The sequence below is a fragment of the Silene latifolia genome, chromosome Y (genome assembly GCF_048544455.1).
Source record: "Silene latifolia isolate original U9 population chromosome Y, ASM4854445v1, whole genome shotgun sequence".
Classification (NCBI taxonomy): Eukaryota; Viridiplantae; Streptophyta; class Magnoliopsida; order Caryophyllales; family Caryophyllaceae; genus Silene; species Silene latifolia.
In genome coordinates this window covers 58,741,129-58,758,430 of record NC_133538.1, presented here as the reverse complement: position 1 = coordinate 58,758,430, position 17,302 = coordinate 58,741,129, and the positions used below count along the sequence as shown (strand labels likewise).

Here is a 17,302-nt window from a genome sequence, read left to right as displayed (position 1 = left end):
CCAGATTTAGACAATTGAAATTCCCTTCCTCCCTGTGGTTCGACTCGTGCTACCACTAGCTTCTGTTAGTTTAGCTCGGAATTATAAATATTATTTTTGATACTAAAACGACGGTATCAATAGTCATTGACCATATGCTTCATTCACTTCATGATGGTTTTGCCCTCTTCAGGGCAAATTACTACATGAATGACATGAAGAAAAGTACTCATGAGCTACACTCACTTCTCGTACAGACCGAGAAGGATATGAAATTGAGTGGGAGCATGAAGCAAGATGTTCTCATGATTTCCAACAAGAATAATGGTAAGGGCAAAGCTCACGGCGACCTAACTGTAGGAAAGCCAAAGTTTAAGAAGTCGGGAAATGGTAAGAGTGGGCCTGGTGAGACTAGTGGCTCACTAGGCAAGGCAAAGAGCAAGGACGGTAACGTTTAGTGCCACCAATGTCACAAGACTGGGAATTGGAGGAGGAACTGTCCCGTGTACCGTGAGGACATAAAAGCAGGCCGCATCACTCCTGTTGGTATGCCATCTTATATTCATATGATTGAGATTAACCATGCAAGTTTCGGAACTTGGGTACTTGATACTGGTTGTGGTTCTCATCTGTGTAATCATTTGCAGGGCCTAAAAAACATCAAACCCCTCGCAAAGGGTGATGTGGACCTGCGAGTTGGGAATGGAGCATGAGTTGCTGTAGACTCAATGGGAACATACGTAATCCAGCTCCCGAGTGGTTTTGAGTTATATTTATATAACTGTTACTATGTACCCAGTTTATCTAAGAATATTATTTCTGTTTCCGTACTTGATAAAGACGGTTTTTCATTTTCAATAAAGGACAATAGCTGTATTTTCTCTTTTAATGAAATGGTTTATGGCAAAGCAGTTTCCATGAATAGAATTTATATCTTAGATCAAACCACAGATATATTACATGTGAATAATAAGAAATTAAAGGTTTGTGACAAAGATCAAACTTATCTATGGAATTGTCGAATGGGACATATAATTGAAAAACGTGTAAAGAAACTCATTGAAAGTGAAAGTATCTCCACATTTGATTTCTCATCATTTGGCACGTGTGAATCATGTCTTATCGGCAAAATGACTCGAATTTCCTTCAAAGGTGTTGGAAAGCACGCTAATGACCTATTAGGACTCATACATACTGATGTATGTGGACCTATGTCAATCACCGCAGAGATGGCTATAGATATTTTATCACTTTCACGGACGATTTGAGTAGATATGGATACGTCTACTTAATGAAGCATAAAAGTGAGTCTTTTGAAAAATTCAAGGAATACCAGAATAAGGTTGAGAACCAACTGGGTAGAAAGGTTAAAGTACTCCGTTCAGATCGTGGTGGTGAATATCTTTCAAATGAGTTTGATCAACACCTTAAAGACTGCGGAATAGTTTTGCAGTTAACTCCACCTGGAACACCTCAATTAAATGGTGTGTCCGAACGGAGAAATCGAACACTACTTGATATGGTTCGATCCATGATGAGTCACACGGTAGTACCTGATTCATTATGGGGCTTTACTCTTTTGTCAGCTGCTCTTATACTTAACCGAAGTCCGTCTAAAGCTGTCGACAAGACTCCATATGAATTGTGGAAGGGAACGGTCCCTAACTTGTCCTTTATTCGGGTTTAGGGCTGCGAGGCTTATATCAAGTGGAGACACGAGGATAAGCTCGGCCCGCGATCAGTCAAGAGATACTTTATTGGTTATCCAAAAGGAATGTTTGATCATTACTTCTATTCGCCTACCGAACATCGAGTTTTTGTTGCGGCTAGTGCGAAGTTCTTAGAGAAAGAATTTCTCGAGAACAAGTCAAGTAATAGAACCTTCGAGCTGTCAGAGATTCAAGAACCAACAACCGAGGAACAGATGAAGTAAGATGTTCCTTCAACTAATGATATGGTTAACATTCCTCAGGAACATAAGAGGTCGGGTAGAGTCTCTAATCCTCCAGAAAGATACATTGGTATGGTCGAGGAAAATGACGTTTTGCTCCTAGAGAGTAATGAACCCGCTACCTATAAATGTGCCATGACATGTTCCGACTCTAATCTATGGCTTGAAGCCATGCAATCCGAGATGGACTCCATGTATGAGAATGACGTATGGGATCTTGTTGATTTACATAACAAGGTAAGACCTCTTCAGTGCAAATGGCTTTACAAAATAAAGCATTTTGGTGACGGGCAACCAGATATATATAAAGCACGACTAGTGGCAAAAGGTTTCACTCAAGTGCACGGATTGCATTATGATGAAATTTTTGCACCCGTAGTTATGATGCGTTCCATTCGGATAAACTTAGCGATTGCCGCTTTTCATGACTATGAAATTTGGCAAATGGATGTGAAAACCGCCTTCTTAAACGGTTATTTGGAGGAGGAGTTGTACATGGTACAATGCGAAGGTTTCATAGATCCTGAAAATCCTAAGAAAGTGTGCAAGCTTAAACGTTCCATTTATGGACTTAAGCAAGCTTCTCGGAGTTGGAATCATCGTTTCGACCAGGTGATAAAAGAGTACGGTTTCACTCGATCGGTCGAGGAACCATGCTTATATATCAAGTCGAGTGGGAGCAAGATTGTTTTCTTGATATTGTATGTCGATGACATACTCTAGATTGGGAATGACATTCATCTCTTATCTTCGGTAAAAGGATGGTTGAAGAACCATTTCAAGATGAAAGATCTGGGTGAGGCACAACGCATATTGGGAATCCGTATCTATCGAGATAGATCACGACGGATGTTATCACTGAGTCAGGAGTCTTATTTAGATAAGATTCTTGAAAGGTTCAGCATGACCAACTCCAAGAAGGGGAACATTCCAATGACTTCTGGGATGAATTTGAGCAAGTCTCAGTCACCCCAGACACCTGAAGGGGTCGAACGCATGAGTCGTGTTCCTTATGCATCAGCCATAGGATCAATCATGCATGCCATGATATGCACACGTCCAGACGTGGCATATGCATTGAGTATGACGAGTCGGTACCAAGGCAATCCAGGTGAAACACACTGGATGGCTGTTAAAAACATCCTTAAGTACCTACGGAGGACTAAGGATTGGGTATTGACTTATGGAGGAGATACTAAGTTATGTGCAATCGGTTACGCAGATGCTAGCTTCCAAACAGATCGAGATGATTCGAAATCTCAGTCTGGATTCGTCTTTACTCTTAATGGTGTTGCGGTCAGCTGGAAGAGTTCTAAACAGGAAGTTGTAGCAGATTCTACTACTGAATCTGAGTACTATGCCGCTTCAGAAGCAGCAAAGGAAGCTATATGGATGCGTCAATTCTTACAAGGACTAACCATAGTTCCTAGTTCGAATGACCCAATCACCATCTATTGTGGCAATAGAGGTGCCATCTTCCAGGCCAAGGAGCCTAAGTCTAGCAACAAGTCTAGACATATACATCGGAAGGCTCCCTGATCCGTGATTACGTGGAGCAAGAGGAGATAGTGATTGATGAGATTGCTTCGGATGTAAACATCGCGGACCCTCTCACTAAACCATTGAAAAATGATAAACATGAAGGGCACGTTATTTCCATGGGAATTAAGCGTGTTCCTCACTTGTACTAGTTGCTTATGAATTCGATACATTTTCTTTTCATATGCTATTTATAACTTCATCGTATTATTTCATATTTTGTTTTTCATGTGGATTGTACGACAACATTGAACGCCACAAAGTGAACTGAATTACATTATATTTGTTTTGGTCCATAATCGCCTACATGAGCTGATAACTCTGGCTATTATATTGTGAAGTTGATTGATGATGGGTTCAACGAGCCAAAAGTCAAACAGTTGGCTGATCGATCACATATGCGAGTTATAACAATACCTCGTAGGACATTGTGACAACTTAATGGAGTCCTAAATGTTTAAAACATTCTGTTCCAGGTCGTGGATTGGACATCCATTGTGTTTCTAGAGTCGATTCTTTTGACTATCGACTGTCTCTTGAGATTAAGGCAGTTTTTGGGTAACTTTGGTTTCTTTCTCATGGTCGACCGTAACAGGAGGCTGCGATTTTTCTTGGGTCATTTCATACTGTGCTTATATCTGCACGATTCGAGTTGAAGAAAATATCCAACCTTTATCAGGTTTAGTCATTTCTCAGGGCCACTCGAGGAGTTGTAACTGAAATGCATGGCCATGCTCGATTGATGATTCGTTTATCAGTTAAGTTACTCTCTAGTCGGGAAAACCACTCTTGATATTGATCACTTCTAAAATACGACCTTTGTGAATACGGATTTTGCAAATTGTTTTACATTGAGTGGGAGAAATTTTAGGATATAAGAATCGGTTATCGCACATAACTTGTGAGGACAAGTGGGAGTTTGTTGGAGCTTGTATCCTCCACAGTTAGTGTGATAACGTATATAAATCTCTTATAGGTTCACAGGGTATACTTAGTATTTTATCAGTTGATTAACGTTTATTAATGACGGTTGGCTTGCTAGAAGTTTTACGTTATTATCATACTGATGGCGGTGATCAATTGGTCCCTAAAAGTCACACCTAAAGGATGTGTTTGAGAGATGTGATTATATGAAAATATATTCACATTGATGCCTTATATGACTAAACGGTTAGTCCATGTATTTGACTAAAAGGTTAGTCAATGTGATGATGAGACGGTTATTTAATACAATTAAATAATATTAGCTGAGACGAATTAATTGTTAATTCGTAAAATTTGAATATAAACTGTTATATTTCATTAATGTATATAATATTAGCTTAAATGAATTAAGATGTTAATTCGTAATTAAATGTAAACGGTTATATTTAATTAGCAAATTATAAATATGTGATATTTATATTTAATGTATATATATTATACGTAATTGTCATAATAAATGTTGACAGACCGGTATTAATAAATCGACTACAAACTGTTGTGTGTGGACTTATTAAATACGTGTTGACATAAATGACAATTGCTAAATATACACATTTTATACATTTTATACATTTTAATAACTACCTAAAATAAGAAGATATTCTCTCCTTATATTTGGTATTCTCGGTTTGGAATAAAAAAAAAGAGAAGAAAAAATCTTCCTCTCTTTTCTCCTCTTGTTGGACGGTTATAAGGAGATTGAGGGAGATTAATTTTCTCACTTGATTTTTCCACAAAAACCTCTCATCAAAACCCTAAATATAATTAGTGAAATTAGGGGGGTTCTTTTCTAGCAAAAGAAGGGCATTTCTCAAAGCATTTTGGGTGCAACGATTAGGAGAATATCGATCTCGATATTTGTTCTTAGGCCAAATTGCTAGGACCAAAGGTTGATTCTAATCTCTACTCTTTTTGTTTATGCAATTTCGTTTATGACTAGCAATTTCATAATTATAATTTCGTTATAATCCGAATTTCTTGATGAAGTATACCGATATTTCCGACAGGTCAACCACAAGCTCTTGCGGAATTCGACACTCTAGACGTTCTAGAGTCTCTATATGCTCAAGCAACTGCAGCACATGAGGACCAACCGATTGGCCCTTCTCAAGATGTGCATCGAAAAACCGTGCCACGGCCTCAGATTTGAGGATCCGCGGAGCATGAGAAAACATGGTGGTAACCTTAGTAAATATCTTATATGCATTAAGGCAGATGCAATGGTGTTGAAGATAAGGATCCATCGCGAAGATCAAGACATTCTTGACCGCGCTATATTCCCTTTGGTAATCTTCATAGGCGTCCCTTACCGATTGCATTGCCCTAATAGTAGGCACATGAGGGGAGGGATTAACCAAGTAGCGAAGTTTACAATCGCCTATGGCGGCAATGCGGAGGGTTTTCTCCCGTTCGATGAAATTGTTTCCATCTTCCTTCAAGCAATCCTTTTGCATAAAGGAACGTAACCAAGAGTCTTTGTGGAGTGGGTGTAATTGTTGATGAAGATGCCATTGCGAATTAAATTACTATAACAAAAGAAGGAAATATAAAAATTCATTGTTAAGTCAATTCTTCACTAATTCTACCCCTAGAATTCTTGGTTGACAGATTTCAAAAAAATCCATCTCCTATCCCCGGAACAGAAGATAATCTTTATATCCCGTTGAGTCCAACCATCTTTGACATGTGATAACCCTTATCACCCTACTTACCCAAGGTAAAAAGGAAACACGTCGCTTGGGCGAGCTCCCCCCCTATTGAACAAGGGATACATAGGTGTTACTAATTGGTAAGACTAATCTCAATTTTAATTATGTCAGAGATCTTGTCAATTTAGTTGTTCATATCCTATAAGTGAACTAACTAGGTGATTTTGAATAACCATGAGTTGACAATAGCGGGAAAAATGCATGACGCGGCTACTTGGCATGAATGCAAGCAAGTATAAACATGTGAAAATAAATTCCTAGTATGGCACTCTAGCTAATCTAACTAAATAGATTATTACAAATTCTGAAACCAAATCTTTGGTCCCTTGTCACTTCATTGGAACACCTTCCAAAAATGGCACCGTCTTGTGGGATTCAGAACTCCTTCCGATTGACACCGTCATTAGGAATCCGCCGGTCTTCGTAAAAATAAATTACAAATTTTACAAATGAATACATAACAATATCCTATTATAAATTTGATATAATAAAATGAATCTATTATAATTACAAACCGGCGATATGAAATCGCAATAAATTACAAACCAATCGATATTCCCTTTCATTACGGGTAAAACCGATTAAGTAAATTAGGCCATACTAGGTACAAAATACTTGCAATAAATAAATGAATCACATTTTTAATAAAATAAAAATAATCTAATAATTGAAATGCAATATAAAGTCATGCCAAATCGCCCCACTAAACAATCATGCTTATCTAGCTCGGTTTTATGGAATTCATCAATTTTTAACCATCAAAAATCAATAATCCTTATATACTATAAAAGCCAAAACATTTCTTGGCTTCTTATTGGTCTGACCTTTAGGAAAGAGAAATGATTTTTTTTGCTTTTCCAAAATGTAACCCCTCAGATTCAAGGTATTTAATTTGTCTCTATCCTATTTCTTCTATTATTATGAACTCTGTATGTATATTATATGATATAATATAATGATATTATATTATCATCATGAAATCATATACTAAAAGTGTACATACATAAAAGAAGAAAATGTGACATATTTATTCACGTGTTAAAAAATAAGATAAATAATTACAGTACAAATTAATAAACTAGAAATAATAAATCGAATTAAATAATAAGTTACATCTTCAAAAAATCACATACTTTCTTAATTTTATTTAAATTAAAATTAAACGAGTATGATCATCAGATTTTTATTCACTACCGACATGGTAATTTAAAAATTTTGGATTGATTACTATTATGAGTATAATGAAAAAAAATCATTAGGTCTATGAAATTACTACAATGAACATAATAAAAAAAATAAAAAAAACTAGAGAAAATTGTTGATTACAGCCTTATAAAAATCACTTTTTGAAAATTACAGCCTTATATAATTTTTTTTGAAAATTACAACCATAATATCACATTTCTTTGAAAATTGCACCATGATAACGTTTTCGGTTAATTTTGTCAAAAAATGACCGATATACCCTTGCTTATTTGTTTGCTTACTTACCATATTTTTTTCACTTTACCTATCACTTACCTCTTTCATTTCACCCCAAACCCTCTCATCTTCCTCACCAAACCCTCTCATCTTCTCTAAAAATTTCCCCAAATCTTTTTCTAATTTCTAGTGTAATTCATCCCCATTGTCAAATAACGACTCCAGATCATGAGTGGCAAAGTTGTGCCATCATCTGACGGTTCTATTTCGAAGAGTAATTATTCGTACACCCGATTTGTTGTTTTTCAATTTATTGAATCAAATTTTAGGGTTTATGTCTAAAATTAGTTTGGGGAAAATTGATGATGAACCCTAATTATTTTCAATTTGGGAAAAAATAATGATGAAGAATACTAATTAATTATAAGAGAAAAATGAAATAACAGAATTAAAATTCAATTAAATTAAATTGACTAGGGTAGAATTTGAATAAAGGGGGTGAATTAGATCAGTGATATTATTGAAGAAATGGAGAATTAAAGAGAAGATGAGTTGTGAAATCTGATTTTGGGGATTAACAAGGTTGGTTATAAGTGTTGGAATAAGTGTCCTCCGACAATAATGCGATCACAACGGTTGATCATAATGATCACATGTTTAAATCTCATTTTAAGAATACATGTGGGATGTAATATTTTACAGCCAACTGGTCCACACATATCGGTAATGATTGGCTGACTAGAGTTTGACATTACTGTCGTGCGATGGTGGTGATCAGTTGATCCCCTTAGGTCATACCTATAGGGAAATACTATTAATTGATTATTTAATTAATCGTATGCCGATACGAGTTAATTAAATTGCTTAAAATTGACGGATGATTTTGTGAGTAAAGTTAACGTATCTTATTGTAAATTGATTAAATGAGACACGGTCTAAGTAATCGAATTGTTTTATTACTTAGATAAAATCATTGTTTACGGAAACAATTGAAACAGAATGAATAAATTATTATAAATACAGAATGTTGTAGTTTATAATTCGGAAACACTTTTGGTACAAGTAATTATGAATTACTATGTTAATTTTTATAAGTGACATATTTTATTAATATGTTTATTTTTAATTGTTAAAAATACATTTTATATGTAAGATGTCATGTAATGTGTCACATGTGACATATTGACAAAATCACAAATAAAATGGACTCATCCATTTTATGTGTGTGTACCGAAATGGAGGGAGTTTTAGGATAAAAAGTTTGTTGATTATTTTTTAAGTGGAAAACACAATAATTACCTATAGTCTTAGCCTTGCATGCCTATCTTTTCTTGGGTAGAAAAACTAGCCCATGCATTGGACACACTACTCCCTCCAACCGGTTTTACCAAGGGAATAAAGAATGTTTTCCTCTATTATTTTTCATTCATAATTATCATAAAAAATTTCTAGTGTAAGAAATTATCCTACTCTCTACAATTTGTGAAAATTCTAGAGAAATAAACTCACATAATCACTCCCTCTTGAACCGATTTTTCAAGAGAACAAAATTAATTTTTGTGTCGTATTTTAAGTAAGACTAATATTGTTACTAGATCATAATAATATTAGTTATTAAGAGGTTTCCTTGGGTATATGCTTTTGGGAGAGATTCTAAACTTGAATCTTGTTCATCCATTGTTGGAAAGCTCAAGAACTAATAAGAAGGAGACCTTGTTGGTGCCCATAAAACCGAAATCACATAGTAAGGAAACCGATTTCTTCTTTACTTCTATTTATGTTTGCATGCATAAGATCTAGAATTTATTTTATGACTAAATAAATTGATTCATATATGAATATGCAAATTAATGAGATTAATAATTTCTAACAAGCGGTATCAGAGAGCCTTAGGTTGTTTGCATGCAAATCGGTTATTGTTTTTCCGAGTTATACGATTAACAAATAAAACTTATAAATTTGTGTTTATTATGATATATCATGAAATTTATTATTCATGTTAAAGTTTCTGGTCCTAAAATGTTTTTAGGATTTTTTGGTTTATTTATGGATTTTTATTATTCATTTTATATAATAATGGCATTAAAATGTGATTTTATGATAAAAATGTCATTTTTGGACTAAAAATAGCTAAACTTCGATTTTTCCAGTGGTTTTTGGATATATTTTCACATATATTATATAATGATGGCATGTAAATTTTCATGACAAAATGAGTTGTTATGCTCGAAATATGGATTTTTCAAGTTAAAATCGTATTTAAATGAAAAATAGGTTAATATGAGATATATTTCGAATCTGGTCATATAAATTTAGTATGGTTTCACATGCAATTTTACAAGATGTGTGTAAATTATTTGGCTATAATGAAGTCTTTATGCATGATTTATGAATTTTTGATGAAAAATCACATAAATAGTGACTTTAATTAGTAAATATGCTAAAACATACTTCATGACTAAGGAAAAACGTCACATGTTGCATTTTATCATATATTTCAGATCTAAAAGTGAAAAGTTAATAAAAATAATTTTTCTGATATTTTTATGGTAATAATTGATAAATCCGCTAAACCGCAACATTGTTTTTCTCGATAAATTTTCGAAATTTTTAATTAAGTTTTTTGAATGTTATGAGTGTGATGGTATTTTTTCCAGAATGTTCATGTGTTTAAATTTCAAATTTCAAATTTATTTGAAATTTTATGGTTTAATTTGAAGTTTATGGCATAATTTTGTATTTTTGAGTCCATTTATGAACAATATTAAGAAATATAAGTTAATTATTGTCAATATGTTAGTGGAGACTAATTTTGAGTCCTAAGTTGGTTAGGGTAATTAACTTATACGTAAATATGAATTTATGTAATTATTGTGATTTTAAAAGGTTAAATCACGCAAATCCGTAAAAACCAATTAATATACGATATTGGCTCCTTAAAGCCGATTTAGCATAAAATTTGGCATGTTCATACATATTATAATGCTGCATTTTATTTATGATTGTCATATTTTAATTTTATGTAATTTTTAAATTATGTAATTTTACTTAGTATGGCCTTAGTTTTAATTGATATTACCCGAAATGTATGGGAATATCGATTTGGTTGTAATTTATTGTGATCTCGTATCACCGTTTTGTAATTTAATTGATTTATTTTTATTTCAATTACAAATGTATAATAGGAAATTATGTAATTTATTTATTCCGGAGATCCTTGAAGACGGTGCCACTCGAGAAGGCGATCCATTAAAGAAATTGTTGCCTTGAAATGCGTACCAAGACCGAAGTTTTTATGGACCAATGGAGTTGGTTTCCGAATTTGTAATATTTTATTAGATTTAATATTCTAGGAGGGCCATACTAGGATTTAATTTATGCTTTGAATGTATTTATATGTTGCATGCATCGCTAAATCGATATAACTAAAACATGCATCATCATTATATCGAGTTTATCGACCGTGCCAATTACAATTATCGTAGTTCACCGCTTTAGTTCACTTAAAACGTGATAGATAATAAATTGACATGACCTCTCGCTAAAAATAAACAATTGAGACTTAGCCTTACCAAAAAGTAGAAACCATGAAAACCTATTTCGTGAGGGAGTGCACTCGGCCACACCGGGGTACAAACCTTGTTATGTAGGGGATGTGGATGATAAATGTCTATCCACCGAATTCATGTTGATGAGGGATTTATCGGCCACACCGTGCCCAAGTTAATGTGGGTTTGGATCATGGACACATTTATTCGAAATTTGGATTGAGCACTAGTACAGAAATGACATTAGGCGGGGACAAAAGGCTACGGTTATGAAAAATAGCCGTAGCCTATTATAATAGGCTACGGTTGTTGGAAACAAACCGTAGCCAAAAAAACAAAAGGCTTCGGTTCACATTAGAAACCGTAGCCAATATACACTAAAGGCAACAGTTTTTTATTAGCCGTGGCCATTTGTAATAACCTAAGGCCCACAAACAAATATAATACTCCGTATAATCGTATGATATAAGTGGAAAAGTAAAGACAAAACCTTATCGGAAATCCCCATTTATCGTTTCTCAATCTGTAACTCTCACACACTCTCAACCCTTACCCTGACCTCCATCCCTAGTTCACCTCCTCTCCGCCCCTCCACCGCACACAGCGAGTCATCGTCGACACGATCCTACCCTGAACAGCCCATAACGCCCTCACCTCCATCCTGGATCGCCCCTAACGCCGCCGCCTTTGATCTTCGGCATCTAAAATAAGATTCGTCAATTGATTTGGTTTCCTTGAGTTCTTCATTTTGTGGTGAGTAACTCTTGTCTAAATTTTTCTGTATTTTAAAATAATATCGTTCAAATTGATGATTTTTCTGTTCGAATATATGATGATTCTTCTCTGAAATACAACCAAAATACCAATTCTTGTTTATCATTGTTTTTTATGGTTTTTAACTCAACAAACTTTGAATAATTTGTCTTAAGGGGGTGCTATTTCTGGTTTGCGAATGGTTTTTAACTCAGCAAACCTTTGAATAATTCTTGTTTCATCATTGTTTTGTCGGGTTATTTGAGTTTGTGGCGGGATTTTTGTATTATAAATGGCTAGAAAGTAGTGCAGAGGGCAATCGTCGGGTTATAGAGTTTGTTGCGGCCTCAGATTTTCTGTTATATGTCATCGTTTCTGGTTGAGTCAAAGTTGACATTATGCTAATATACATATAAAGATATCAGGTTGTTTTTGTATGTTCAGCCTATACGTGAATGTGTAGTGTGTGTACTTGTTAACTGTCCTTCTCATAAATGGTTTCTCAATTTTTCTCAAGAGTTTAGTGGGATTTCTCTCGGTTGTGATAGAGTTTAGGGAGCATCAAAACTTGCTTAATATTACTATCTAAGTTTCTTCTAGTTGCTAGTGAAAACAACTAAAAGATGTATTATTTACAATTCACTTTGTGAGCAATGCCTGTATTAAAGGAATAAAATGGGAAAGAAAGACCATTTATTTCTTTTGTGGAATTTATTTTGCATTGGAAGTAGCCATTTGTACGAAGGAGGGTCAAGTCCTGATACAACACCGCTAAGGTCTGAACTCAAAGATTAGGATGGTTGGGATTGTTTTATGCGCTCTGATTGAAATCTCTAATTGGCCGCAACATATCCGGATTGGGGGAGAAGTGAATTGTGCTATTTATTGGAAGCACTGAGTGCCCGTTATTGCAGAAGATAAGGAAAAAGAGGGGATGATAAAAGTATCGTGGTAAATAGGTAATGTTAGGTCATGTTGGTTGGCGTTTAGGGACCAGTAAAATGGAAGTTTCTTGCTAAACTAGGAGCGACCTCCCTCTTAATACGATGATTTCGCAATAACAAATACGCATCCCTTGGCTTAATCTAGGGGTATTGTAGCTGATGGACAGAGTTCTGTCACTTAAGTTGCCTTAAATATGTTGAATTAGAGTGCTTTATTCTTTACAACACCTAACTTGTTAATGATTGTTATCTACCTTATTGTCTTAAACTGCATTGCTTCTCTCCCCTTCTTACGCCGCCATGAATTGTTGTTGTATGAAGTCATTGGTCTAACGTCGTCGCTCACTGGTTTAATTGCCTGTTCAGTTTATGTGAACTATTTAAATTGCATGTTAGCTTATTTGTGTATGTAATTGTTAGAAGAGAGGAAGTCAAGAGGTATACTATTGCTAGGAGCAAGGGCTATACTATTGCTACGAGCAAGGGCAAAGTTGTAGTTGCTAGGTATGTTCTCTTGACTTTTTTTTTCATCAAAAACATCAACAATGTCTGTTTCCCTTAATGAATACTGACCATAGCATTAATCTGTCAGATCGGATGCTGGTAAACTTCGTATTCGTGGCTTCTACATATTACTGTATGTCATCCAACTTAAATGGTAAAAAGATATCAAGTTGGCATGAGGATTATCCTGTTCTTTCATCTTTGGATTAAATTTTAATATTTAATTTCCAGGAATAAAATCAAGAGCAAAAACCCATGGTTGAACTACGCAAGGGTAAGTAATGTTAACCTGTTGGTTGAACCTGCCAATTTATATTGTCATTTGGGTATTCTCTAATTCTGAACACATTTACGTAGACAAGGAAATCTGCTTGATCAACATGGAAAAAGCTTCCTGAACATGTAGTATTTTATGATGTATGATTAGTACTAATGTTAATTTCTACGGAACAATCGTACACTTCATAAGTTTCTAGTAAAAATGGATTTCCTGCATACTGTTTCAATTTTGCTCTTTAGGAAATTTTACCATCGTGCACTTATTAATAGTCGTGCTAGGACAAGAGAGTTTTGTCCGTATTAATAGTTATGTTTCGGTATTTAGTTCTCTTTCTCTATTTCCTGTTCGTTGTTAAGTGTTAACAGGCCAAGATGATGACCGCTACCGACCTGTCAAGTTTTATAGGTTGTGGTTTAGTAGTCTCTAATTTTGTATAGGCTTAGAATGTGATAGATTTGAAGGTACATAGTGTTAATTTGCTAATTTGTTGCACTTATTACATTTAACATTGCCTCTAATAATAAGAATTGGACGACGGTGTGTAGTTGCTGTCTATCGTCCCTTTGCCACCAGGTAAATGGAGGATACAGTTCGTGACATATATACTGGTAACATTGCTCCATTGGATCATTTCCTGTTTCGGCTATTTGGGTTTTTGGTGGAGCAGTTTAGATTAGTTTAGATAATTTCCGGCTTGTTAGGCAGTGATAAGGTTAAGTGATAATGCACACTAGACTGAGGTAAGATGTTTGGCCAATATCATCATATGTTCTCTTGTAAGGCGAAATTTGAAACACTATCTTCGAAACAGAAGTTTAAAGCAACTACCTTTAGATGTTTTCATGCGACATTTTGATACCTTAAGTGGAATCGCGGAAAGAAAAGAGAATATTCCATCCATCTGTCGTGGAATTGTTCATAATTTGACAAACTTGAGCTAAAGTAGTTTCACTAATGAAATATTTAGTTTTTTTGCTGGGCTTTTATACAATAATGCTTTCAGGAGAAGAAGATAGCATTGATGGAAGAAGCAGCTAAGGTGACTAAATTAGTCTCTGACTCTTTGTTACTCTGATGCATAAAGATGAGGTACATGTGATACGTGCCTAATGTATAGTCTTTTTAGCCGATTTCAGCACGTATTTCTATGCATATTTATAATGTTTTTATGGTATTTTGCCCCGAATTGGCTACTTTGGTGCATTTTGTCCTTTTTGTAGGAATGATCGCGAAAGTAGTGGAATCGTACCCTTTTTCGTCATTTTTGCATGCATTTAGAGGAGACGGGATTGTCCCAGAGTGAGATATTGCATTTGAATGCGTCGTTGCACGCATTACGAGGCATTCGGTGGCGGACTTGAGCTGAAATGAAGATGAAACACTCGATCGAGCAGTTTTCCCACTCGATCGAGTGGTTTCTACATCCCAGAATGATCGATCGAGCAGTTTACTGCTCGACCCTTAACTTGCAGAAAGACCATCTACTCGATCGAGTGACTTTCTGGTCGATCGAGTAGATTTGGCTGAGGATTTGGTCGATCGAGTGGTTTTAATCCACTCGATCGAGTGGTTTTGATGGCTATGGGCTTTAATTAGCCCGCGTGAGTGTTTATTTCGCTAAACTAAATTATTTTGCTATTTAAGCACGCTTTACTAGGTTAATTAGATCTATCTTTTTTTTTAGCAAACTCTCTACTGTTAAACTTTGCTACGTACATTATTCTCCTTCACTGTAACCTTGCTTTGGATTATTTTCACTCGGATTTTGTGTTCTTTACGCCGGATTCGCTTGGATTGTAATTCCTTTCTCCTTCTTAATAATAATAAATCATTTGTTTGCTTTTAATTCCTTGTTTACTTCGATTATCCTTCTGCCCTAATTTTCTTTTATGCAATTTATTGTTTATTTCATAATGTTTACTACTGGGAATTTAATTGCTGTTAGTTTAATTAGCAATATGAGTAGCTAAACCCCTTTCATGTTGGGATTAGGGGATCTGCGGTAGAAATGTGACGATGTAGTAAATGAATTAGATGATTTAATTGTGAGACCCCGTCACCATAGCAATTTAATTGTATTTATCCGACTTAGTTGAGTGCACGCTTCTATGTCACCCTTTAATCTGGCTAAAATTAATCCTAGATCGAAAGATTGGACTAAATAGGCCTGCTATGAACAGTAGACTACCCTAATAAGGATGAAAGTTAAGTTAGTGGTAATTTAGGATAGAAAGTGGACCGAAAGGACCTTTCAACATCCGTCTCACAATAGTTCGTCTGAATCATTTACAGCTGAGTCATTAGACTACCGTAGTGAACCGAATTCCCGACATGTCCCTTTTCTCTTGATAGTTTAAACCTTTATCTTGTCTTACTGCTCTTATCCTTTTTTCTCTTTCCCTTAAACCTCGTAGTTTAGAAACCAATTCAACAAAACCCTCCAGTTGTTACTTTAGGACTAGAACTAGATAGCTGATAATTACATTACCACCCTGTGGATTCGATACTCGACTGCCTCTGCTACATTTTAGTTGAGACCGTTAGGTTTTATCTTTGATAGGGTTGCGATAGCCGTGTCAAATTTTGGCGCCGTTGCCGGGGAGGCAATTGTTTAAATTATTAGTTGTTTATTTTTAGTCTTTCTTTTAGTTTAAGGGGCGTCCGTTCCTTAAATTATTCTTATATTCTATTTGTAGTTTCTTCTTATGCGCAGGTCACAGGGTGGTGAACTACTACCATTCAATCCTGAGATTGAGAGAACCTTGCGCGCAAAGAGGAGATTATTTCAAGACCAACAGTCAGAGGAAGAGCCTAGTTCTCATTCTAGCTTTTACGAGAACGAGCTTTTCGAGGAGGATCTACCTTTCTCTCCAGTTTCTACTTCATCAGTTAAAACCGTCACTTCTCCGGACTTTCCAGAAATGGCCGAAGAAGCAACCATTGCCAGTCACTCTGAGCCGGCAGCTGCGAATCTCTATAAGGGCATTCTACTACCAGGGGAGGCATGAAAATTCGAGCCGAAGCCGTCCTACATCAATTTGGTTGAGAGAAACCAATTTGGGGGAGCTGCAAATGAAGATGCAGCTAAGCACATGGAGACCTTTATCGATTATTGTTGTTCCATATCCCCACCAACTGGCGTGACCCCGGATCGGATAAAAGAAACCATGTTTATTTTCTCACTCCGCGATGCTGCAAGGGAGTGGTATAGGGATCTGGACCGGGTTTCTTATGGGATAACTGACTGGAATTCACTGGCTTTGGCATTTTACAAGAAGTACTTTTCTGCCTCGAAGACTAATGCCATTAGAGCTCAGATCACGAGCTTTAAACAGGGGCCTGATGAGAACTTTCATGAGGCATGGGTCCGTTTCAAGAAGTTGGTGCAAACCATTCCGCACCATGGTTTCGAAAAGTGGAGTCTATGCAATCAGTTCTATAACGGGCTATCTAGGATGCTGCAGCTAGTGGCCTATTTGCTGAGAATATGAGAGAGACTAAGGGGTGGAAGATAATTGATGACTTAGCCACCCATAAAGCTGAGTATGGGAATTCCAGAGGGAATCAAAGGAGGAGTGCTGAATCTCCTTCTATAGCTGCACTTGAAGCTCTCACTGCGAGATTTGATAACTATGAGTTGGGAGGAGCTTCAAAAGGAGGGATGTATCAGGTAAATGCTGTTTCAGACG

At 35.8% G+C, this 17,302-nt stretch overlaps 1 non-coding gene across 1 annotated transcript; it reads right to left on the bottom strand.

Moving 5' to 3' along the window:
* Window positions 1-16,915: 16,915 nt before the first annotated feature.
* Window positions 16,916-17,022, bottom strand: LOC141636522 (small nucleolar RNA R71). The gene has a single exon (XR_012541128.1). It is a non-coding gene; the product is annotated as a small nucleolar RNA R71 (small nucleolar RNA).
* Between the last annotated feature and the right edge of the window lie 280 nt (window positions 17,023-17,302).